This window comes from Mustela putorius, unplaced genomic scaffold (genome assembly GCF_011764305.1).
Source record: "Mustela putorius furo isolate JIRA1106 unplaced genomic scaffold, ASM1176430v1.1 tig00003942_pilon_pilon_pilon, whole genome shotgun sequence".
Lineage (NCBI taxonomy): Eukaryota > Metazoa > Chordata > Mammalia > Carnivora > Mustelidae > Mustela > Mustela putorius.
In genome coordinates this window covers 3,736,965-3,763,677 of record NW_025422087.1, presented here as the reverse complement: position 1 = coordinate 3,763,677, position 26,713 = coordinate 3,736,965, and positions in this window count along the sequence as shown.

Genomic DNA, 26,713 nt, shown 5'->3' with positions numbered 1-26,713 from the left:
AGCTGAAGTGATATTTTTCATTTCTGCATGGGAACATTAAGGAGTTGGAGCATGATTCTTCAAATATCTTCCTTGTCTTGGTAGTTATGGAAGTTTGTGTTGGTATGGAAGTACCAAAAGACCAAAGTAGCAAGAATGCTGGGTCGTAATGTAGAAGATAGTTGTCCCAGGTGCTATCCAGATGAAGGGCCTTTGTTGTTTTTAAATCACTGAGATTTAAGGGTTTGGGGGGGTTGGGTTTTGTTTTGGTTTTGATTTTGGTTTTACTTCAGCATAACCTAACCTATCCTGACAAATAAAGCATATGGATTTTAAACATTTTAACATATATCATATATATATGTATATACACACACACATTTATGCATATTGTTATATAGGACAAAGTCCTTTGTTTAAGTAAGGGTCCACTGCTTTCAAATACCATGATATTTTTCTTGCATAAACCACATTCATAATGCATCCTATATTGGATGCCTGGGTGGCTCAGTTTGATAAGCATCTGCTTTGGGCCCAGTTCATGATCAAGTGCCAAGTTGGGCCCCCTGCCCAGCAAGAAGTTGGCATCTTCCTCTCCTTCTGCCCCTCCCTGCTTGTGTTCTCTCTCTTTCTCAAATAAATAAATAAAATCTTTTTTAAAAAATATAATGCATCCTATACAATTTGCAGTTTAGATTTCTCTACCATGGGTCAAGAACTATACTTGGAGTAAAATGTAAATACAGAATATTACAACTTCTCCCTCCTGTTTTATAATTTCACACCCAAAACAACAGCATTGTTTGTAACTTGCCTTTATTGGCCCTTTCTAAAGTTTTTTTTTAAAGATTTATTTATTAGAGAGTACAAGGTAGGGCAGGAGAGGGAGAGGGAGAAAGAGAATACTAAGCAGACTCCATGCTAAGTGCAACACCTGATGTGGGACTTGAACTCAAGACCCTGAGATCAGGACCTGAGCCAAAACCGAGTTGTATGCTTAGGTGACTGCGCCACCCAGGCACCCCTTGAATCTTTCTAAAGCAGACAACTTAGTTTTCATAAAAACAATTCATTCTTTTCACATTATTGTTTGTTGGATTCAGTAATATTTATTTAAATTACTTAGTTTTAATAGCAGTACACCTGTCCTAAAAAAAATTTAGGAGAATACACAACTGGGTATTAGTAAGCATACGGCTCAACTAGTGAAGTGGAATACATGTTTATCTCACAAGGTGAGGGCGTTTTTCCTGCCATGGGTGATAGTTTGCAAGTTCTACAAATGAAACTGAGAACTTGTGTAAATCACACATTTATGCAGATGTGAATCAAGAGAGCTTCTACCATAGAGAGAACAATGCACACACACATATTTGTATGCATATTTGTATATGTATATCTCTATTATATTTATCTTGTTTCTAGCTACATTACTCAATTATCTTGTTAATTCTAGTAGGCCCTTTTTGAAAGCATATTTGGGAGTTATAAATATGTAATTATATTAGCAACAAAAAGATATTTAATTTCTTCTTTACCAAATTAATATTATTTCCCTTCCTTATCTCACTGCACTTGCTATAACCTCCAAAATAATTTTGAATAAACAATAGTGATAGTGGGTCTGCCTTTTTCTTGATTCAGTAAATATAATACTCTACATGAACTTTTTAAAATATTTTTGTTAGATTTATTAATACACATTTTGTGCTATTGTAACAGGTATCCTTTATAACTTTCATTTATTGATCCTATAGCTTTATCTTGATAAATTTTTCTATTATAATTTGTGGTAGATTCTTTGAGTTTTTTACATAGTTATTTAATTTGTAACTAATGACAATTTAGTCTCTTTCTCTCCAATTCTTATACCCCTTTGCTATTTTTCTTGATGCTCTGCAATGGCTAAAACTCCAGGATAGAGGAATTGGGAATGATAATAGTTTATCTCCTTGTCTTTGGCTTTATTTTGAAAGGAAATGCTTTTAACTTTTTTACTGTGGAGTAGTATACTTGCTGGAGTTTTTGCAGATACCTTTTATTAGGTAAGCTAAGGATTTTCTTTTCCATTCCTTTTTGGCTACAAGTATTTTGTTTGTTTTTATTATAAATGGCTTGTGAAATTTTTTAAAAATGTTTTTCTATCTCTTTTGAAATGACTGTATGATATTTCTCTTTTAATCTTTTAATAGGGTAAATTGCATTAATAAAACTCTAATAGTACAACAATCATCTACTCCTGGAGTAGACTCAATTGGTCATTATCTTTGTGTGTGTGTGTGTGTGTGTGTGTATCACTTGATACATTTACTTATATTTTGTTGAAGATTTTTGCATCCATGATGAAGAGTGAGATTGGATTGTGAATTTTTTCTTGTCTGGTTTTGTGTATATAGTTATACTAGCCTCATAAAGTCAGTTAGGGGATGGATGCTCATCCTTTTGTATGCCCTAAAAAATTGAAGATTAGAATGATCTCTTTCTTGAATCTTGGTAAACTTGCTTATAAAACTGCATGGAACTGGTGTTTTCTTTGTGGGAAAATTTTTGTTAATGGTTATAGTTTGGGGGATAACCAAATTATTGAAAAATCTATTATATATGGTCACACTAATAATCAGAACTGACCCTGGCCCTAACCAAACAGTATAGTTGTATGACTACATACAAACTAAATATAAGACTTGTTTACAACTTCAAATTTCTTTTATATATATATATTTATTTTTTATTATTTATTTATTTTTTTTTTTTAAATTTGACAGAGAGAGACAGCAAGAGAGGGAACACAAGCAGGGGGAGTGGGAGAGGGAGAAGCAGGCTTCCTGCTGAGCAGGGAGCCCAATGAGGGCATGGGATCTGGGGACCTGGGATCATGGGATCATGACCTGATCATGACCTCAGCTGAAGGCAGGTGCTTAATAGCTGAACCACCCAGGAGCCCCTATAATTTTAAATTTCTTAAGTCAGCTTTGTAAATTTGTATTTTCAGAACTTTGCTTTAAATTTACTTGTTTTTAAATTTATTTTAAAAATTGCTTGTAATATTTTACCTGTTTAATTACTATTGTATTTGCGATTTTCTTTTCCATTCTTTTTTTTTAGAGATTTTATTTATTTATTGGATAGGCAGAGAGGTAGTCAGAGAGAGAGGAGGAGGCAGGCTCCCCGCAGAGCAGAGAACCAGATGTGGGGCTCGATCCCAGGACCCCGGGATCATGACCTGAGCTGAAGGCAGAGGCTTTAACCCACTGAGCCACCCAGGTGCCCCCCTTTTCCATTCTTAAACTTGTATCTGTTCTCTCTCTTTCTTCATCAGTTTGCTAAGGGTTTGTCAATTTTATTCATTTCTTTTCAATGAATACACATTTTCATTACTGATCCTTTCTATTGAATATTTAATTTCATTAATTTTTGCTCTTTTTATTATTTCCTTTATTCTGTTTTTTATTCTTTTTGTAATCTCAACTTTTCCTTTTTTATTACTATCAGTATTATAAGGTTATCACTTCCTCCATCTACCACTTTAGCTGTTTCTCACAGGCTTTCCTATAGAATTGCTATTGTTGGTTCTAATTTTCTTATTTCATTTTGCTTTTCTTTTTTGACCCATAAACAATTTAGAATTATACTTTTATATTTCCAAAATTTGGGGATTATTTTTTGTTATTAATTTCATTGTGGTCAGAGAATGTATTCTACATGATAGTGATTTTTTTTGGCCTTGTTGAGACTTACTTTATAAGCTAGTACCTAGTCAATTTTTATAACTATTCCTGGGAACAGAAAGTGTAATCTCCAGTTTATTGGATATAGACATCTATATACGTTTATTAGATCTGGTTTGTTTATTGTAATGGTCAAATCATCCCTATTAATACAGATATTTTTATCTTGTCAATTTCTGGCAAAGATTTATTAAAGTTTACCTCCATCATAGTGTATTTGTCAATTTCTTTTTCTTGTTTTGTACTCTTTTACTTAAAGTTTTTTGAAGCTATCTTATTAGAAGTATGTGAGTTTAGAATTGCTTACATTTTTCTAAAGAATTTGACATCCTTAGTAGGTAACAAACCTCTATCGTTAGTAATGTTGTTTACTTTTATTTTTTTTTTAAGATTTTATTTATTTATTTGACAGACCGAGATCACAAGTAGGCAGAAAAGCAGGCAAAGAGAGAGAAAGGAGGAAGCAGGTTCCCCGCTGAGCAGAGAGTCCAATGCGGGGCTCGATCCCAGGACCCTGGGACCATGACTTGAGCTGAAGGCAGAGGCTTTAACCCACTGAGCCACCCAGGCGCCCCATAATGTTGTTTACTTTTTTTTTTTTAAGATTTTATTTATTTATTTGACAGAGAGAAATCACAAGTAGACGGAGAGGCAGGCAGAGAGAGAGAGAGGGAAGCAGGCTTCCTGCCGAGCAGAGAGCCCGATGTGGTACTTGATCCCAGGACCCTGAGATCATGACCTGAGCCGAAGGCAGCGGCTTAACCCACTGAGCCACCCAGGCACCCAATGTTGTTTACTTTTACTTGTAACTTTTCTGTGAACTTGTTTTACGGTGTCTCATGTAAACCACATGTAGCAAGATTTTGCTTTCTACTAATCTGATAAAAAGTTTGGCTCACTTTCCTTTATTATTATTTTAATTATTTGAATTTCATTTCTACTGTTTTATTTTATGCATTCTATTATTCTGCCTTCCCTATATTCTTTTTTCATTTTCTTGGCTTTTGGGGGGGGGTGTTGTTTTGTGTTTTGGCTTTTTTCTTAATCTATTTTCCCCTTTATTAGTTTGGAACTTATACCTTTGTTTCTTAATATTTTACAAAGTGTTCTATAATTTTAACATACATATGTATATGTGTAATTTAATAAAGTATGTAACTAGTAAAGTGTATAATTTAATAAGTTTTGAAATTAGTGTTTTACCCTCCTGACCAAGTACAGAGCGTTGAATGACTTATTCCTGATTATCTCCTCCCAATTTACATGCTGTTTTTACTAGCATTTTAGTTGTGTATAATTTTTTAACCTTATAATTAAGACATTACTGTTGTTGTTTACTGAACTGATTGTCTAGATATACCCATGTGTTTATTATTTTCTTTGCTATCTGCTTTGGATCTGAGACCTTCTTTCTGGGATGAGTTTTCTTCATCCTGGAGTATATCCTGTAGAAATTCCTCTACTGAGTGATAATAAACTTTCATTTTGTGTTTTTTGGAAAATGTTTTTATTTTGCCTTCATAGAAGATAGTTTCAATGGCTATAGAAAGCTAGCCTGTCAATTATTTTCCCTCTGCATTTTGAAAATATTGTTCCACTGCCTTCTGGCATCCATTGTTGCTGTTGATAAGTATACAATAAATCTATTTTTCCCTTGTGGGTAATCTGTATTTTTCTCCCTGACTGCTTTAAGATTTTCTTTTTATCTGCATTTGTCCACAATGTGTCCTGGTGTGAATGCCTTTTTATTTCTCCTGCCTTGAATTTTTGGGGCACATGGTAAATTTCATGATAAAATAGGAGGTCCACTCTAAAATGGTCATGTTTTACCCTTGCCTATCTTTAACCCCCTACAACACCACCTGCTTTGAATGCAATTGTGAGCTCATGAAGTGACAAAAACAATCATGGAGAAATGGAACCCATGTCCTTGATAACCGCACTGAACACAGATTGCCTACCTCTAGACTTCATGCTAGAGGAGAAAAATAATTGTCTTTTTTGCTTAATGTCTACTCTTTAGTCTGATAATCTGTGGCCCCAAAATAATCTTAAAACATAATGATTTATTTTTCCTGTGAAATGCAACAGAACATTGTTAACAGAGTAAGTACTCAATAATGTTTTTCAAATAATCACTGATCATTTTGTATCATGTACTTGAAGAAATCTGTTTTGTTTCTGTGCATATGTATGCCTAAATTAATGACTAGTAAGAAAAGATTAATCATGTATTAAAAACAGCTTGTAGGGTTTCTCCTTCCATTGAAAATTTATTTGGAAATCTGTGTATATTGAGATTACTTATTAAAATGAGTGTTGTGACTCATGTTGTCATTTAAACAGAAGTCTTAGGTCTTACAAGTAAAAGGAGGATCATTTTAAAGTTATTTCTGCTGTTGTTATTTCCATATCATGCCATTCTTAAGGAGATTTGTTTTAAGTGGGGAACACTGAAAATATATTTGTCTCGTTAGGACAAAAAGTCATGCAAGTGCAGAAAAATAATTTTATTAGTTAAAATAAATGAAGAGTCTGGTTTATGGATATGTATAAAAACTGCTCTTTTGTCTGAGTGCCCTGGTATAGCAACCTTTAAAAGATTGAAAATTCTGGGTTGCCTGGGTGGCTCAGTCTGCTAAGCGTCTGCCTTTGGCTCAGGTCATGATTCCATTGTCCTGGGATCGAGTCTCGCATCGGCCTTCTTGCTCAGTGAGGAGGGTGCTTCTCCCTCTGCCTGATGCCCCCCCCTGCTTGTACGCACACTTTCTCTCTCTCTGACAAATAAATAAATAAAACCTTAAAAAAATTGGAAATCCTGTTAAAAGATCTAAGTGCTTAACTCCAAATACTTTTTTGCCTTTTGTCTTTATAAATCTGCACATTATATTTCAAATAATCAGCACTTGATGTTTGAAAGATAACATCCCAACTAACTACTCCAAACAGAATTTAATAATTGAATAGTTTAGAATCCCAAAATTCTTCCATGTGTATTAACTCGTTGTTATTGGTGGTATTTATCCATACTTCCCATTCTTTTGCCAGTGAATAACTATTTCATTCATTCACCAAATATTCATTTATTAAAGTGTCTACTGTTAAAGTAACTACTGGCAGGGGGCGCCTGTGTGGCTCACTTGGTTAAGCAGCTGCCTTTGGCTCAGGTCATGATCCCAGGGTCCTGAGATCGAGTCCCACATCGGGCTCCCTGCTCAATGGACAGCCTGCTTCTCCCTCTACCTCTGCCTGCTGCTCTGCCTACTTGTGCTCTCTATCTCTCTGTCAGATAAATAAATAAAAATAAAATGTTTTTTAAAAATTATGGAGTCATAATGCCTGCCAGATATGATTCTGGTCCTCATGGAATTTCAGCCTTGGAGGGAAGCCCCTATGAATCAAATAATCAAATAAACCAAAAAATGTGGCTTCAGCAAGTGCCACAAAAGAGAAATAAGTGGTTCTAATAAAGGAGATTTGAACTAGTCAGCAAGGTCAGAAAAGCCTTCTTGGGTCTGATGAGTAGAAGTTCGCTGAGTGAAGCAAGGAGAAAGTGAAAATAGACATAGGCAGGGTATTGTGAGAAAAGATATAAGAGGAAATAAGAGAAGGCCAGTGTGGCTAGAGCAGATGTGAAGCAGTTACAGGTGGGTACAGGCAGGAAAATGCAGGGTCTCACACATAGAGGGGGCACAATAGGATGTGGAGTTATGACGCTAAAACAAAGGGTGAGAGAGTAGCTTGAAGATGGAGGGAAGGTGTATTTGAGAGCTACTTAGAAGTCAATAATTACAAATATGAGTGGTTGTAGGAAATAAGGCAGCAGCAGATGTCAAGAATGACACAAGTTACCAACTTCTACAACTTAATGGATGTAGCAGTAGCATTTACTCAGATATGGAACATTGGAAAGGTACCAGGTTTGGGGGGAAATTCATGAGTCCCTCATTAGACATGTTGGGTCTGAGATACCCAGAAGGAAATCCCAAGTAGACACCTGGATATACAGGCTTTTAGAGCCCAGGAGAGACATCTAAATGAGAGAGAGAGATCTGCATGTAAGTGGTAGTTTAAGCCTAGGGCCCAGGGGAGACCTTTCAAGGAGATAACACTTTAAGATCAGGAAAAGAAACAGGAGTTAAAGGGAGAGCACCTACCACCTGAAAGGACTTCTCAGAGCTCTCCACTGAAGAACTTTTAAAAGCAGAAGAAACTGAATATGAATAAGAAGTAATCTGTGGTCAAGACCCAAAACTGTTGGTGGCCAGTGTGAAATTTGGGCACACTTGACATTTCAGGAGTATCTGATATATCTTTGGTTTCATGTAACAATAGGAAACAAAACTTTTGGGTTTTACCCTGAAGTGAAATTGATAACTCTGGAAAGGTATTTCTCTCTGGCTATGTACATCCTCTGATAAAATCCTTAACTCCTCTGTCTGGATGGCCCATTTCAAGAATCATGAAAGTACAATTCCTTTTTAGAAAGCCAGGAAATTGTAAACCCAGAGAGGATGGGAGACTGTCAAAGGTTATACATCAAATTAGTAGCAGAATGCTGACAGAGCCTGGCTCTCAGGATTCTTAACCATTGTTCAACCCATCAGCAAATATCAAATGTCAAACAAAAATTAAGTTATCAAACACTTTCTGAGATCGAGGTAGTGTTCTTTCCACTACACCATAACCATGGCAGACTTTGCTGTCATTGTAGGACCCAGCAACCCAGGCTTGTGACGTGAAATACACAACCCTTGTGTCACTAAGCTTGATCTGTACTCAGAGACTAATCGTTCATTTAGGGAGAAGGAGACAAAACAGATGAAAATCAAGATGAACTCGATGATCTGGCTTGAGGGGGTTGTAGATGTAAGTGGGAAGAGAAGGAGAGAGAAAGAAAATACAAAATGGGAAGGAGATTAAAATAATCAGTCCTCATTATTCTTTTTCTTCTCTCCCCCAGTCAGCTCCAACATCTTTTTGAAAGTAGTCATATCTTTCTAAGAAGGACCAATCTGCAAGTGAGCTCAGAGGCAGACATGCCTCTGGTCGACCTGTGGGAAACCCTCATGGTCATCCAGTGCTAACTGCATTCTGGGAATACCAAATGCAGTTCTCGAGGTGAGTTTGTGGGGACAGAATGTGACTGTGTCCTGCAGTGGGACATATAGTGCCAGCATGCCAGGGAAACCCTGAACTCATATTAACCTCCTTCTTTCCCTAATACGTAGACATAAGAAATTAAGGAGCTGGGCTACTGCAGGGGGTTTCTAAAGCCAAAATATACTTGAGAAGTTTGTTTCACTGCTGGATTTTCCCCCTCGTTCGATGTAGGAAATCCCACTTTAAGTTTCTGGATAAACAGAAATGTTCCAAGGGCCAGGGTAGTCAGTGAAGACTCAGTAGTGTTACTATAACAGACACATGGAGCTAGAGAAACGTGCAGTCTTGCCTGGGCTTTAAAAGCTGATTCTAGGGGCACCTGGGTGGCTCAGTGGGTTAAGCCGCTGCCTTCAGCTCAGGTCATGATCTCAGGGTCCTGGGATCGAGTCCTGCATCGGGCTCCCTGCTCAGCAGGGAGCCTGCTTCCCTCTCTCTCTCTCTGCCTGCCTCTCTGTCTACTGTGATCTCTCTCTGTCAAATAAATAAATAAAATCTTTAAAAAAAATAAAAAATAAAAATAAAAGCTGATTCTACCATTGACCAGGCTCCTACAATCCCCATGACGAACGTGCAAGTAAGAGGATTCCACTGGTCCATGTACTTCATGATCCTTGATTGATGTAGTCCAGCCTCCTCATGGGGTCAAAAGGTCACACACATTTTTAAACAATTAAAGCCATCATATCTTAAAATAGGAGAAGCAGGAGCCTTGTTGAACATTCCCCCAGCAGCCATTTCTGTCATGAGGAAGATTGCAGCTTGACCTGCCGGTGAGGAGAATGGCTGCAGTGGAGAGTTTGGATTTCCTTCTCTTTCCACTATGTCCCGATCATTAAAATGGGGGATCTCCACAGAGTTAAAGGTTATTTTACACAGGAAGCACATTCAGTATTAGTACAACAAATGTTTTCCTTTCTCCAGCTATGGAAGAGCTCCACTCACAGAGTCGTGATAAAGGAGAGCATCAGCCCTTTCCGCTAGGATGCCAATAAGTCTTGCACTTCAAAATTGCTGACCTAAAAAGGATACTTGAGAAGGAGCAGATCTTTTTTTTTTCTTTTAAAGAAAGCAACACCAGAAGCAGTCCGATTTCCTTGTACACTGAGATGCGTACAAAAAAGAAAAGTGAGTCACTCTGAGTTTCTAACTTTAGTTTATAGAAACAAAGCACTGAATCATGTAACCTGTCAAAGAGGACCAGATATAGTTTTATCTAGATAACACTCATATTAAAAGAACCTGAAAATCTATTTTGGTAGCAGAGTTATGGGATTGCAACTACAACGGTCTTCTCACTATCAGTTTTGCAGATCAGGATGTTGCTATAAAGAAACTTCCAATAGAGGTATTATGGGGCCATCTTATAGCAGAGCCTATATTCATTCAGAATCAGCCATCATCAGGTCTAAACTTCCTCACATCCAGAACTGAAACGAGATATGAAATTGACATTGGGAAAAACACTGTAGACGCAGTCCCAATACTAATGTTAATCATGCTGTGGGTGTAGTAAAGGGTTTTTAAAACTCACTTATTCAGTCGATTGAAAAGTAAATAAAAACATACATGAGAGGGGCCCGGATGGCTCAGTTTGTTAAGCATCTGACTTCGGCTCAGGTCATGATCTCAGGGTCCTGGGATTGAGCCTGGAAGTTGGGTTCTGGGCCCAATGGGGAATCTGCTTCTCCCTCTTCCTCAGCCCTTCTTTCTCTCATGCTCTCACTCTCTCTTTCTCTCTCTCTCTCTCATATAAATAAATAAATAAATAAATATTTTTATTGTTAATCTTTATTTATTAAAAAATGTGGACGTAAATATATTGAATAGATATAACCCAAACTCAAGTCTTTCTGCAAACCAGAACAACTCTCTTAGACACCTGAAATAACAGAATTAGTCTACTCAAAATAGTCTTATTTCCCAAATCCTTCCTTATAAAACTCATCCCCTATCATATCTTTGATACTTTTAAACTTCCTTTTATTATCTCTAATACATATGAAGTGCCATTCTAGTCCTTCTAATGGGTATATAATTATAAAATGTCAGCCAACAATCACAAGCAATTATTGATAACAATATTGTGAAATAACATGTAAAATAGTGATAGCAGTGGAGTTGCCTCATTTCACCACTCTGCCCTACTGCCTCCCATTAAAGTACACTTAGAAAAACAAAGTAAATTTGCTGATTCAATGCATTCCAAAGCCACGATTTAGGGAGTACCTGGTGTTTGGAATATTTGCATTACTGTCCTCCCAACCATGAGAGGTTTTTTTGCTGTTTGTTTTCTGTAAGATTTCCTGAAGTCATGGTATATCATTTATCACACACATCGCAATTAAATCCAGTCCCACGTAGAGATTTTTAAAATGACTGGTTCAACAAAACCCTTTTCAGCATGACTTCTGTCATGTCTATGTTTATCAGGGTCACTCTTCTTGCTTTGTGACCATCCTCCTCACAACAGGAGCCTGTAGACTGCCTACAGATGAGCATTCTGCTAAGAACTTCAATACCATTCCATGATATTATCACAGAAAAGAACCAAAGTCAAGGGAGAGGTAGTGTTAGACTTCCCTCAACTACTGCCTAACATCTATTCGGTTCTTTGTAACTGATTTAAGGTCTTGGACATATGTCCTTACTTATCATAAGAAGAGTTGCCACTTACTGCCAGGTCCTGTGCTGAGCTTGTTTCGTTACCTGTGTTCAATCCCCACAACAACTTTTGAGGTTAAATACTATTACTACTTGCCATTTTGCAAATTAACAAATTTGGTGACTTGCCATTGACTTGCCCAGATCTTGCCAAGTGAGTGACAGAATCCCTGTGTCAGAATCTAGAGTTCACGCTCTTAGCCATTCTACTATGCTAACTGGGTGGAAAATTCAGCAACACTTTCATAAAAACAGAGAAATCACTGTGTAGCCACACACAAAATAAATACTTGTTGAGAGCTTTCATAAAAATTAGCAAATGTATTTTGAAGCTGTTTGCCAGCAAGGCATACAGGATAAAGAAAAAGAATCATTGTTTCTCTTTGAACAGCATTTTTGTAGCACTTGATAGGGCCCCTAAGATAGCTGTAGATGGGGGAGGACCAGATATTGCACTATCCAAAAGTGCTTTGGCTGATTACAATGGTCCCATAAAGAAAGGGACCACCACTCTTCAGACTCCTGTTTTACAAGCCATCACAAACTCAACTGAGAATGTATTTCTACCTTGTCCTATTCTGACATTTTAGCCCATAACTGACTTAACTAATCAGACTTAAAGAACCCCAAATCTGTGGGTACTTAGAGTAAAAAGGCTTTCTTTCTTGAAAAGCCCATATCTTCCCTTCTTTATCAAAGGTCGCCCAGAAATCAGCTCAACATGAAAAGTGAACGGAATTTAGAAACATTTACATACAATGAGACAGCAACCCATTCAATTTAGTTCCCTGCTCTGTGCTGCGCTGATTACTGACTTCCCATACACAAAATAAGGCAAGCCCAAGGTATTGTCTCTCTCTCCCCCATAATTTTAAATATGATTGAAAGCATGCTCAAGAAAGCCATTGGCTTGATCCATGTTCTGTCTTCCATCAAATCTCAAAATCCCACTCTAAACACCCAGTATACCTATTTTAGTGTCAGTAAATATTCAGCACTGTAAATATGGGGGCTAGGAAACCTTTGTCTTGGTGGGGGTGGGGAATACAAGCCTTTCCTCCCCTCCTTCCTTACCCATCAGAATCCCTTAAAGTGAAAGTACTTGTTATTTGTCTTTAGCAAATAAAACAAACAACAGTCCTTTGATTCCTAGGAAGCTCTTTCTTGTTAAGGTAACATTTTGTCTGACTTTTATGTTTCAGCATTCATTGTATATTTAATTATTTTTAAAAAGTTTTGTTTTAAACTGTTACACTTTTTTCATAACTTAAGATAAACATGGGCAGGCTTTGTTAAGGATTAAAAATAAATTTCACACAAAACTGCAAAATGTGACAAAGATAATACCACGTGGGGTCTGTGTGTTCCAAAACACGATTCTCAGGGGGCCCCTCTAAACACGCTGCTTCATTAGAATTCTTGTTCTGAAAAGTTTCAGGAAGCCCCTGACTCCAACCCACCCTTTCCTGAAACTGGTGAAAGTATTAAAAAAAAAAAAATTACCACTGAAGTGAAAGAAAAAAAAAAGGCAGAATTTCAACACATCAGGGAGGCTCTTTTTTTTTTTTTTTTTTTTTTTTTTAGGTTTTATTTATTTGAAAGAGAGAGTGAGAGAGAGAGCACTTGGATGGGTGGGTGGGGATTTGGAGGGGTAGGTGAGGAGCAGAGGGAAAGGGAGAAGCAGGCTCCCCACTGAGCAGGGAGCCCTACACAGCTCTCTGATCCCCAGACCTTGGGAACATGACCTCAGCCAAAAGCAGACGCCTAACAGACTGAGCCACCCAGGCGCCCAGGGAGTCATGTTTTGTCTCTTTCTAGGCTGTTAACCGTGTTCAAAAATGCATTGATTCTAACTCTGTAATAGCCTTCAAACAGAGAACACACTAGGATAACAATTATAAAAAGAAATATATTTATATCTCTGAAAAGAAATTTTATCAAACGACTGATATTAATTCAACTTGAGAATAATTAGTCGATCATATTACTACATGGAAAACGACATCCGTCTTCAATATTTTGGAGTTTGGTTGTAATGTTGTAAAAATAAGTCTTCCCTTTTGGGAATATCAAGGAGAACCAGGTTTCCCTCTGTTCCTTATTTTTCAGGATTATTCTCCAGAAACTGTGAATTTTCTTTTCTTTCTTTTTTTTTTTTTAAAGATTTTATTTATTTATTTGACAGACAGAGATCACAAGTAGGCAGAGAGGCAGGCAGAGAGAGAGAGAGAGGAGGAAGCAGGCTCTCCGCGGAGCAGACAGCCCAATGCGGGGCTCGATCCCAGGACCCTGGGATCATGACCTGAGCCGAAGGCAGAGGCTTTAACCCACTGAGCCACCCAGGCGCCCCTCTTTTTTTTTTTTTTTTTTTTTTACGTTTTATTTATTTATTAGAGAGCAAGAACACAAGCAGGGGAAGTGACAGGCAGAAGGAGAAGCAGGTTCCCTGCTGAGCAAGGAGCCTGATGCTGGTGGGACTCTATCCCAGGATCCTGGGATCATGACTCAAGCCAAAGGCAGACACTTAACCAACTGCGTCCAAGTTATCTGTGAAATTTCACTTGCTCTTTTATTTTATCCTTTCTCTCTATAGCAATACATTTCCTCCTTCTGCCATTGGGAGAGCCATCTCTCCTCTTGGATTTGGGACTGGGATGTCTAAAATAGGAAGGCAGTTTTTGGAGCTGTACCTGGATGGCTCAGGAAGTGGAGCACCCCACACTTGATTTCAGCTCAGGTCATGATCTCAGGGACCTGGGATTGAGCCCAGTGGGACGTCTGCTTGGGATTCTCTTCCCTCCCTCTCCCTCTGCCCTCTCCGTCCCATGCCTTCTCTCTCTCTCTCTCTCTCTCTCTCTCTCTCTCTCTCTCTCTCTCGTAAATAAATCTTAAAAGCAAGGAAAAACCTAATGCAGTTCTTGGAACAGACAGTAGGTGGAGTTGAAAAGCCATGCCTCTTAGCCAGCCTTCGTTTCTGGAAGTCCCAAGACAAAAGTGTGAGAACTCTGATGTAATGGGGGATAGGGGAGAAGAGAAGCCCAGGAGAGAGCAGGGGACAGACTGGAATCAGAACACACGGCTGTCTCCTCCTCCCTTAAGTACCCACGTGTATGAATAGGACCCAGCTTCCTTACTTCCAAATGGAAAACAAGGTTTTATTTATTTGAAAGAGAGAGACCCAATTTAGGAATTCTACCCCAATTTAGGAATTCTACTCCAGCTGAAGCAATTCAGTATTTTAGACCCAACTGACATTTTGCACAAGGATTTTACATACTAATGCCAATGATATTACAACACCTAATACACCAGTGTCGTTTGCTAAAACGAAGCAAAGATGTACACATGTGAATTCAATAAAGTATAGAAAGTGTTGTTTTGTTTTGTTTTTAAAGTTCACAAACACAAGTCCTTTTACAGATTGTCTCCTTAGCCTCGGGTTCCTGGAAGGAAATATTTTCCATGGGGAATAGTGAAATAGAAAGGTTTTCTAGGGTTTGCCCAAGAGAACAGTTAGAAAACAGACTGCCCAAAGATGTAAAAATGGAACTGTTAACTATGGTACTTGGCTCAGAATGGAATGTGATAGGCCATCGGGAAGGAATGCTATCTGTGCTCCCTGGAATGAAGTGGGATTTATTAGTTACTCTTTCCCAGGACGAAAAAATTGGCAATTGGTTGGCCTAAATGAAATTGTCACTGTTTGGACAGAGTTGTGGGAATTCAAAAAAAGATGTAGAAAGTTACAAGTTTAAACACATTGTGGTTCTGGCATCAGGCCACTGCAGTCCGTGAAAAGTAGGACCCAAAGCAAATTAATTCAGGGTGAAATCTTCATAAAAACTGGAATTATATAATCTTGGAATTGGAGATCACGTGTTCCGACCTCCCTCCAAAAGCAAAAACCCCCAGAAGGACATCTCTGAAAGATGACCCTCAAGATATTTTCTGGGACACGTTGAGGAAAAAGCTCTCACAACTTTTCAGAATGCCTCATTCCATTCTCGAACCCCTGATTTCAGCATTTCTTAAACCATGGTGGGGAACCTGGCACACACAGACATATTCCTGGAGGTCTAAGAGTTGTATAAAAGACTGGTAAATTTTGTCTTTTCATTTGTACAATGAACTAGAAAGAACACATACGTAAGCATGTTATGGTGACCCCTTTTTTAAAACGAGACTTTTGTTGTTTTGAGCAGTTTCAGGTTTATAGAGAAATTGAGCAAAAAGTATAGAGTTTCCGTATACCCTTGACCACCATACCTCTAATCTCCCTGTTATTAATGACTTATATTAATGGGGTACTTTTGTTACAATTGATGAGCCAATATTGATCAATTATTGCTACATTTTTAAAGTTACTTATTTATTTATCTAAATAATCTCTACACCCAATGTGGGGTTCAAACTCACGAGCCCACGATCAAGGGTCGCATACACAGCTGACTGAGCCAGCCAGGTGCTCCTCTACATATTACTCTTAACTTAAGTTCAGACTTTACATTAAGGTTCACTCTTTGTGTTGTACATTCTATGCTCTTCGACAAATGTATTGATATCTTTTTATCTGAGGACCACCAGAATATATTTGTCAGTGCTTACTTTTGTTCGTGGGTTATAAGAGTAATTCTACTTATCTGGGAATAAGAAGAAAAGAACAGTTGTTGAAATCAATAGGCAACAAATGGTGTCAGTTTTAGTGAAAGAAAGTGACATCACAGCATGCCTCCTAAATGAAGGTTTCTCTGTCTAGAAAAAGAAACAGGTTTGGGTTATCACAATTTACGTGGTGCTCTGCACCTGCCCGAGACAAAAGCCACTGGTACCATAGTCAGGTTCTGAATGGTGACTTTGTTTCAGCAAAACAAAATAATATGTCACGTTAAAAATAAGATTATTTAAATATTATTGCCATTGCTTTGTTGGCTTTTTTAATTTATAAATTGCAGATGTAGTTTGTACCTTTAATTTGTAAATTTTTGTAACGTTAAGCAGAAGGACTTTCTACCTAGTTGTATGCCTATAATTAAGAAACACCATAGGAAAAAATGTTTGTAAATCTTTGGGATTTGCAAGAGTATTTTTTCTCTGTCAGGAGGTCTGTATATGACTCAGATTTAAGAAACTCCTTTCTAAGCATTAGTTTTTCCCTATATGGAGTGCAGAGCTGCCTCCCTGTGATCCACACACACTTATCCAAGTTTTGACCCCTGTAGTCTAATGCTTCCTCCACTTCCAGCCCTCTAAGTACTGAAGTGGAACAGTTGATCAGTTTGTATCTTTCTCTTTTACAGTGCAAGTGGCTGCAACAGATTAGTATAGAATGAATATATATTATCATTCCCGGAGGGCAAATTATAACCCTAATCCACCCCCTTCCATGGATTGTTATACACCAAGGTATTAGAGCTGAGGCTAAGATCTGCTTCTCTCATTTACCAGCTCTCTTGAAAGTAAAACCAAGCTCAGTCTGGCCCGATTTGTTCTTAGTGAGTTCATGTCAACTCTTGGGATGCTTCCTTTTCTGAATGCACATGGTCATGTCCAACTGAAGGGTTATAGTTTCTGTAATCCAGCCTTCGTCCATTTGAAAACCGGGATGATGTTTTTCTATAACTAGTTTTCTGAAAACTCTGATTCTATATAATTTCCCAAAGAGAACTGGGAATGGTTCTCTAAGCAAGACCTCATGTTATTTTTTTCCCACTACTGTTATAATTACCTGGAATGAAGGATGAGCAGAGCTGGCTGGAGAGTACTGAATCACTGATAACCAAAAGCATTAAGAAGTTACTGCCTGGAGTCTTTAAAGCTTTAGTTAAAGTTGCGACTTTGGGTTTGGGGTCAAGGTAAGCAGGACCTAAAGACTTTGTGGAATTGGAAGAGGTATTAGCTGGTTGCTAAAACAAAATAAGGACTTTATGAGAAGAATCCATTCTTCTTCTAGCATGAAAGAGGACAGCGTGTCTCTTGTCAAAAAGAGAGCCAACAGAAAAACCAAAGAAAAACTAGAAGTCAGTGACCTTAAGAGTTGAGAGTAGGTTGGCATGAGGTAGGAGGAAAGGTTTCCTACATAGGAAGTTGACAAATGAGCACATAGGAGAGCATATCCTGAAGTACCATGTATGGGGATGCCCATATGAAAGGGGTGTGTGTGTGTGTGTGTGTGTGCGTGTGCCCATATGCACGTGCACGTGTATGTGTGTGTGACCCAGAGCAGAACTGGAGGGGAGGCAATTTTGCAAGCACTACACAACCTAACCTTCAAAGAATAGGAGAAAGAACATTCTTACCAGCTACCTTTCAGTAATGTGATTTTGACTAATGTTTGCATTTAATTAGGGACCTTTAAGAGGAAACTACAAATTTAATCATTCAGAGACAGGAGGTAACTCCTGTTGGAATCAATATTGATGAGAAAGACTATATAGGACAGCCAATGTCTCCCAAGGCCAACTCTTGCTAATTCAGGTATACTGCTTGGATATACTCTTGGTTACATAAAGGTAAGCCTGGGTATTCTGCATGTAACCAAGGAGCATAGATCGTGAAGACAGATAAGTCTACATAAGGTTCCTTGCTCCACCATTTACTAACCTTGTGATCTGAGCAAATTTGCTTAACTTCTCTCCTGCACATTTGATCCTTGGTAAAATGGAATAATAATAATATGCTTGGCTCCCAGGCTTGTGGAGAGAATGAAGTGAGTTAAGGGAAACATGAAATACTTAACGAGTAGCTCATGGTACACATGTCATAATGTGTAAGAACTATTATTTGACCTGGCCTTCCTTACAAAGGAAGCTGGGAACATGGGTATGTGGCTAACATAAAGGAAGTACTGCAAGTGACTTAAAGCAATCCTGACTATCCCCTGGTGGTGTCACTGGGCTGCTTTCCCTGGGAACAGGGATTCCTCACCTGGCAGCTACATAAAATCTGAGCTATGTCAGCAAGGACAAAGATGGAAGGTGGTCATGGCGGTTGGAGAAGTTGTCGACTGTGTTTGTCACACACTTTGATGTACAGGTGAGGCGCAGAGAAGCACGAACCCTCCCCAAGGGTCACAGCTCTTTGGAAGTAAACCATGGCAAAATCCAGGGCTCTTGTTTCAATATTACTTTTTGGTACAAAACATGCTTCTGAACTATCATGGTCCTGGTATAGTTTTGATATAAAAAATGTACAGATCCTACAACTTTGGAAGAACAAAATACAGGTCTCCCATGAACATGCACCAGCCACTTGAGTGACACTCAACAATGCAACCCACTCGGACCATTTCCTGCATAGGCTACATGGTCATGATTCCCAGGGTGTCTTCTTCTGAGATGTTCTGCTTGACTTGTTTGCACAGACATCTTCCAATATCTTTAAGAACATATGACACTTCTATTCCTGGGTATCTGCTCCCTGCTTTTAGAGTTCAGACAGAAATGACTTAGCTACTTGCCAACCCACTCATTCCATTTCGAAGCAAAGTACATAGCCAATAGTAGAGGGATAGTTCAATTTTGATTCCATTGGGAAATATGCGGAAATTTATCTCATCACTGTAAAGGCTGTGTAGCAACAAGGAAGTGTTGGTGTTGTAATTAATGTTAAATAAACAGAGCAAGATAGCAGATACTCTGGGTCCGCCCATGTCACTCAGGACTCTCAGTCGTCCCAGCCAAGTTCCAGCTGCCAGACTGAGCATCTCTGAACCTGGGGGCTCTTTCCCGACCATCCCAACTTGAGGACACACACCAGCTGAGGAATTAGCTCCCCTTTCCATCCCCTCCCCCCAGCCGTCCTCAAACAATGACTGTTCATCACCCTGAAATAGAATTATTTTGAGGTATGTGTTTTGCATCAAGTCCCACATTTTCTTGGGGAACAAGCTTCTGTCACTTCCCAAGTACACTTTTCCTTGGCTGCTTCTCCTCCCTATAGTGCTTCCCCACTACCCTAGCAGCATTGCCTGTATTTCCCACAGAAATTACTGTTTCTCAGTGTCTGTTTCTGGGCACATCCAAACCAAGACCTGCAGAGTAGGGACAGGCAGGCCAGCTCTCTTTGCCACAGTAGCTGATGCAGGCCAGGATGAATAGAAAATACACAATGGTGGAAATACGCAATAGTGGGCATTAAATGGGGATGGTGAGAGCACGTTAGATTTTATCCCCTTGATCTTCTCAACTGTGGGTGGGGGGGGGTTGTTAGATGAGTTTTTAAATTGTTGTTTTCTATTTTTAAAGAGCAATGAAAACATCTTCATGTCCCAAATTCACATGCCCAGAAAGCTGGAAACAGACGTGAGCAATAGCTATGGACGAAGTGGGCTGCCCCCAGAATGGGCTGCTGTAAGGAGAGCAGGTGAGAACACAGGAGGCACTGAGGTTTGGGAGCAGGTCAAGGGTGGAAAGATATAACCTTGTAGAAACCAGACCTCAATCTGGTCCATATCTAACATCTACCTAAACTCAAAGTGTACATGGTTTAGCATCCAGCATACAGAAATGTCTCTCTCTCTCTCTTTTTTTTTTCAAAGAATAAACTACAAATACAAACACATATTGCATTCATTTCTGGTTTGTTTGTTTGTTTTCAAAATTCTAAATAATTAAACTTTTCTGGGGGGAAAATTCCTTGGTAAGTAAGTGAAATCATTTCTGTTTTAAAATTTTGATCTACATCACATACAATCAGGGCTTCTTTCATTTTACTGAGTTAGTTCCCATGTATAGCCTATTTTAAAAATTTATTTGACAGAGATCACAAGTAGGCAGAGAGGCAGGTGGGAGGGGTGGGGAACAGGCTCTCCGCTAAGCAGAGAGCCCAATATGAGGATCGATCCCAGGACCCTGGGATCATGACCTGAGCCAAAGGCAGAGGCTTAACCCACTGAGCCAACCCGGGCACTCCTGTATATCTTATTTTTAATCTGAACAGGTAAATTTAGTTATCTTGCTTCTAGAAAAATTATAACAGGCTGTAGAAACTAACATATTTTTTAATTTTTTCATCATTGTCTTCTGTAAAGCATTTGATTTAAAAATACACACACACACACACACACACAATTGATTCAATTGCAAAGGGTATTTTGGTCCCAACCCAAGAGCTAAACAGATGACAGGTGCAGAGCCAAAGTATTTGAACGTGTGGTATCTGAAAAAATATTGTACCCAACAGTATCACTTTGAAATGGAAAGGAGTAGATAGATTGCCTCTAAGAGAGTGATTTTATTTGAATGGCTAATTAACCCAACTTACAAGTTTTTCTTCTGCTATAGACAAAGAGAAGGTGGGGCAACCTTCTACCAGTAAAAAAGGAAGGAAAATGTGCTCTTTACTTCCTATTATCTTTATCTCATGGGAAGACTGATAAAGGCTTCAATAAAGTGCTGAAAACCATGTGTTTCAGAGCTGGAGAGATGTAGGTTCAAATCCTGATTCAGCCATTCTTTGACCGGGAGACCTTGAAGAAGTTTCTTAACTTCTCAGGTCCTCAGTTTTTTTCCTCTTTAAAATCCACATTACAGGGGCGCCTGGGTGGCTCAGTGGGTTAAGCCTCTGCCTTTGGTTCAGGTCGTGATCTCAGGGTCCTGGGATCGAGTCCCACATCGGGCTCTCTCTCTGCTCAGCAGGGAGCCTGCTTCCCCCCCCCCCCTGCCTGCCTCTCTGCCTACTTGGGATCTCTGTCAAATAAATAAATAAAATCTTAAAAAAAAATCCGCATTACACCCAACAGAGACAGACTCATCAAAACAAAACCAGAAAGCAACTGCATTGCCCGTAAGTAGGAGAATGTGAGGGGGAAAGGACACAGGAGAGAAGGGAAAGGAACCACGACACCTTGTGAAAACATCGGTGAATGTAAGGAACACGATGCTGACTGAAGAAAGGTGTGCCACTGTTTTCATAACGTCCAAAAGTTATGAAAACTCAGCCATAAAGTATCAGGCAAACAATAGAAAGAGAAATGCAGAATTCTGGATAGTGGTTATGTGTGGGGAGCGCAAAGAAGAGGATGGGAGGAGCACAGAGATGAACGATTTAAGTCAACGTGAATGTTCTTGTTTTGGGGTCGGGCAGGAAGTTCATTGGCAAGTTCATTTTATTCCTTAAAATATAAGTAAAGATTTTGAGAGAACACGGAAGTTCCTTGAGATTATTATGTTAGACAAAATAAGTCAGACTGAGAAAGACAAAACCATCCCAGTTCACTCATAAGTGGAATCTAAAAAATAAAAATTAAAAAAACCCCAGAACACAGAACAAACGAATCAACAAACAAAAAGCAGTGTCAGATCCCCAAATACAGAGAACAAACTGATGGTTGCCAGAGGGGAAGGGGATGGAGGGATCAGCAAATTGGGCAGAGGGAGCAGGAGCCACAGGCTTCCAGTTATGGAAAGAATAAGTCACAAGAAAGAATGCACAGCATAGGAGATAAAGTCAATAGGATTGTCATCGTGCTGTGCGGTGACAGGTGGGAACCCCACTTGCAGTGACCATAACATAATGTATAAGCTTGTTCAATCACTATGTTGTACATCTGAAACTGATGCAGTGTTGCATGTCAACTTTATTCAAAAAATAGATGAATAAATGAAAAAAAAGATGAATGAAAAAGGGGTCATGCCTGGAACAGTGACAGAGCACTCTGAACTAAAGATTGCAATTAGCCCAATGTTGTGTGAGTGCATCTGAATTGAAAAAAACAAAATAGACCAAACCATACCTACTTCCTAGAGTTGCTATAAGAAATAAATGAGAAAGTGCATGTCAAAGGCTTAACGGATTGCCCAGAAACTAGTACATCTTTAATAGATGATATCTCAAGTTGCTCTTCTGCAAAACCATAGTTTCTAGACTCTTTCAGGCATTAGAAACGTCTCATATATTTAGCATATGTCAATTTCAAACAAGCGATATTAAAAATAAGACCATGTTGTCAGGTGGGTTCTGTAGGAGTATCACAGAAGAATAGAACAGAGAGATCCCTGCATTCAGCCATTGCTCTTCTAGGGCTTACAATATGCTAGGTATTGTTCTGGGTCCTGAAGACAGTGGTGAGCATAGAAGATCTAGTCTTCACCATCGTGGGTGCCCAGGGTGTTGAAGAAGAAAGCAATCATGCGGCTGTTTGGGTGATCGGGGCTAGGAAGGAGAAGCACCCAGGGTCAGCTGTGAGTGTGCACGGCTGGTCCTCAAAGAAGCAGCATGGCATAGGGTCTGGAGCAGGGTCTAGACCACTAAAGGGTCTACGGTCCCCACTCCAGCTCCTTGGGCGAGTGATCAGCCTCAGGATTGTTATGAGGGGCAAACAAGTTATCCTGAGTTGAGCATTTAGAAGAGTGCCTGGCACCTAGTAAGTATTGTGTTGGTATTAGAAATAAAACAAAGCGGGTCACTGAGGTGGCTCAGTCAGTTAAGCGACTGCCTGAGACTCAGCTTGTGATCCCAGCATTCTGGGATCAAGCCCCGCATCCGGCTCCCTGCTTGGCCAGGAACATGCGTCTCCATCTCCCCTTCCTGCTTGTGCTCTCTTGCTCGCATAGTCTCTCGCTCTCTCTCTCAACTAAATAAAATCTTTAAAACAAATAAAAAGAAATAAATAACACAAAGCAAGTGTGTATCCTTAAGACTTCAGCTCCCTCCTTCCAGGCTTATGCAATGCATGCAAAGGTCTCTCATCCGTAGAAAGGGATTGCCTTATCCATTCAGGCTGCTACAGGAAATTGCCACAGGGATGGATGGCTTATAAACAGCAGAAACTTATTTCTCAGAGTTCTCAAGGCCACACAGTCCAAGAGCAAGGCACCAACAGACTCAGGTCTGGTGAGAGCCTCTTTCCTGGTTCACAGACAGCACCTTCACGCTGTGACCTCACATGATGGAAGTGGGGAGGGAGCTCTTCAGGGTCTCTTTTATCAGGGCAATAATCCCATTTATGGGAGCTCTAGCCTAACGATCTAATCACCTTTCAAAGGCCCCATCTCCTCATACCATCACCTTAGGGATTAGGTTGCAATATATAAATTTGGGACAGACACAAAATTCAGTCCGTAGCAGTGGACCATCATACCTCCCTCCTATGGTATTTAGAAGCATTGAATTAGATAGTGTGTGTGAAAGGCTAAGCACGGCTGTGTCATTCACAAGGTCATTACATAACTGTTACCTTTTTTTTTAAGAATTTATTTATTTATTTCACAGACAGAAATCATAAGTAGGCAGAGACAGGCACAGAGAGGGGGAGGCAGGCTCCCTGTCAAGCAGAGAGCCCGTGATGTGGGGCTCCATCCCAGGACCCTGGGATCACAACTTGAGCCGAAGACAGAGGCTTTAACACACTGAGCTACCCAGGCACCTCCCGTAACTGTTACCTTTGACTCTTGCACAAAAAAATCTTGGAGAATGATCAGCTATTCTTTAACAGGCAATGCAAGGGTACGGTTCCAGGTACCCTCATCGGCTGCAAGGTCACATCACCTGGTGGGGGTGGGGGTGAGTTGTGAGCGGAAAGGACAGCAAACCTCCACCTTGGCTCTTTTATCCTCAGCCTCATGCGTGAGTCTGAGTGCAGACCCCTTCCATGCTCCCAGGGCCTGACAGCTCAGGATTCATTTTTGACTATTTATTGTGGATGGACATAAACATAGGCTTAAGATCGTTCCACAGCCGAAGGCCCCAAGGGTCTCCCTCACCTTCCTTCCTTTCTCCCCACTCCCTAAAAGTCAGCAAGAAACAATTTGACTGGGCAAATGAGGTTCACAAACTGGAAAACCTGCCTTATCATATAAGAACAATAACACACTGGATAAAAAGGTCAGATGGGGGGTGCCTGGGTGGCTCAGTGGGTTAAAACCTCTGCCTTCGGCTCAGGTCATGACCCCAGCCAGGGTCCAGGGATCGAGCCCTGCATCGGGCTCTCTGCCCAGCAGGGAGCCTGCCTCTCTCTCTCTCTGCCTGCCTCTCTGCCTGCTTGTGATCTCTGCCTACTTGTGATCTCTGTCTGTCAATTAATAAATAAATAATACTCTTTAAAAAAAAAAAGGTCAGATGGGCTTAATATAATAAGCCTTAACATATTCCATCCAATGAAATTGATAGTGACATTTGCCTGGAATCACTGAGACAGTTTTCATTCAGTAAGTCTTTCTTAAAACATCGCCGTGCTCGATAGACACTATATAAATATGTATTTGCTTCACTTACTTGGAATAAGTGTACTCCTAATAAGCTTATGAGATTACTCATAATAAGATTTTAAACACATTTCTCTGCTTCTGTGCTACACACACCTGTTTGCATGGGGGAAAGGAAGCATGAGCACAGGGAAGATGAATTCTTAATCATCGGAGAGTGAAGATCTGTGACTCCTTAATCCAATACTAACATATTCTATTCTTGGCTTGGATGCCAAGAAGGAGGTGGGCCAGGTCTGTACGCTCATGTAAGTTAAGAACAAGTTGGGTTTGCATCTTCTCTGTAACTCTGAAAAAGGGTTAGATAATTATGACAGTGGGTATACATTTTTGGAAAACACTCTCCCTATAGAAGGTAAAGCAAATTCTGTTGAGCAAGGCATGATGGGAGTTTAACTCACTAGATGCAGAAATGCCCAGCAAGGGACCTGCCACTTGGAGCCTCTTGAGATGATGGCTCTACGTACCTCACCTCTGACCCCAAGTCACCCAGGCCCAGGGCCTGGTAAGACAGGAAGCTGCCTTAGCCTTCCCACTCTGATTCTGATCTAAAATAAAAGAAAAGAGAAAAACAGAATCTCTTTACTCTCTAAATTCCACATTCCTGATATATACACGGGCAATATAATACTTGAGATTATTGAATCCTTTCATTTAAATCTCTACTGTCCTGTTAAGCATGATTTGTCTTCTCTGTTCCTGTCACTGTGGTTTCTCCTGCATTCAAGAACAGAGCCCAGCAGGCAGTGAGGGAGGTGGGATGGGCTGGCCCCGGAGGCAGGGGCACCGGCATGGGCGCATCCCTGCTCCTCCTTGCATCCTGGGTTCTTGTCATGAAAGTGGTGGGCTCCACCTTGGCAAGAGCTCTGGTCACCTCCAGAGCCCCTGCCAACTCCAGAGAACCTAATGCACGAGTCCTACATTTCTGGTGCTCTTTGCTAGGGGCACAATGTGTATAGAGAAGAGGAATTCCACAGACGGTGATGAAGGCAGCTCTGCTCCTCAGCCCGGTCTCCTCACCGCATTGGAAGCCTGGATCTGGCCAATTTGAGTAACCCAGTCACTTCGGTTTAAGCTCTGTCACCTTGGGCTAATCCCTCAGTGTGTCCAGGATCCAACCTTTTGATTTTTCGTTTCCTCCTCTTGGGATAGGATCTGGCTTAGGAAGTCTTAGTTAACATTTCGTCATGTCTGTGATGGGGTAGGGGACAAGAGCAAGTTCTGACTCTTCTGAGGTTGTCTTTGGCTTCCAGTGAGCTGGGATTGGCCTCTCGGGTCCAGAGTATGGCCCTCGGTCCCTGCTGATGGTGAGTCTTACCCTGGTTGTGATGTCCCGCCCATGGCATCTTTCTTCCTTTGGCCCTTCTTTGTAACTTGAACTGGGGGCAGATGGTATTGGGGGACCTATAAAATGCTCCCCAGGTGTCATGCTAAAGTTGGGGGGTGGGGCTTGTGCACATTGCTCTTGGCTTCGGAGCCAAATGTAAGCCAACATCCTCATCTTATGAGGGACCTCTCTCAGGGCTTGTTTTGCTAAAAAATGCTGCCCCTTTTTTGGGAGCCCATCCACGCCTGGACCCAAGCCCCATTTCCTCCAGTTCTCCATCACTGACCCAATTAAACTCATCTTGGCTGGAAAAACAGCTCTTGGGTTATGTTGACTCCCCTCCCCCCTGATGTTTATGGTATAATTTATTTATGGTATAATATGGGCTGTGAGAGTGAGGGAACCATTTGGGCATATGAACAGCAGGCCTGGCTAATCCTCAAAGGAACTTGGGTGAGAAGATATATATCCATATACCATTCTAGATATATATAAATCTCCATATCAATTTTAACATGTGTATAAAGAAACATTAATTATATTGAAATCTGAGAAAGGTCAGAAATGACCAATGACACAACAGGGGTGGAATTCATCTGAATTGCAAACAGCAATCCAAAGAGAGGGAAGGAGAAGAGAGCGGGGGTTCCCTT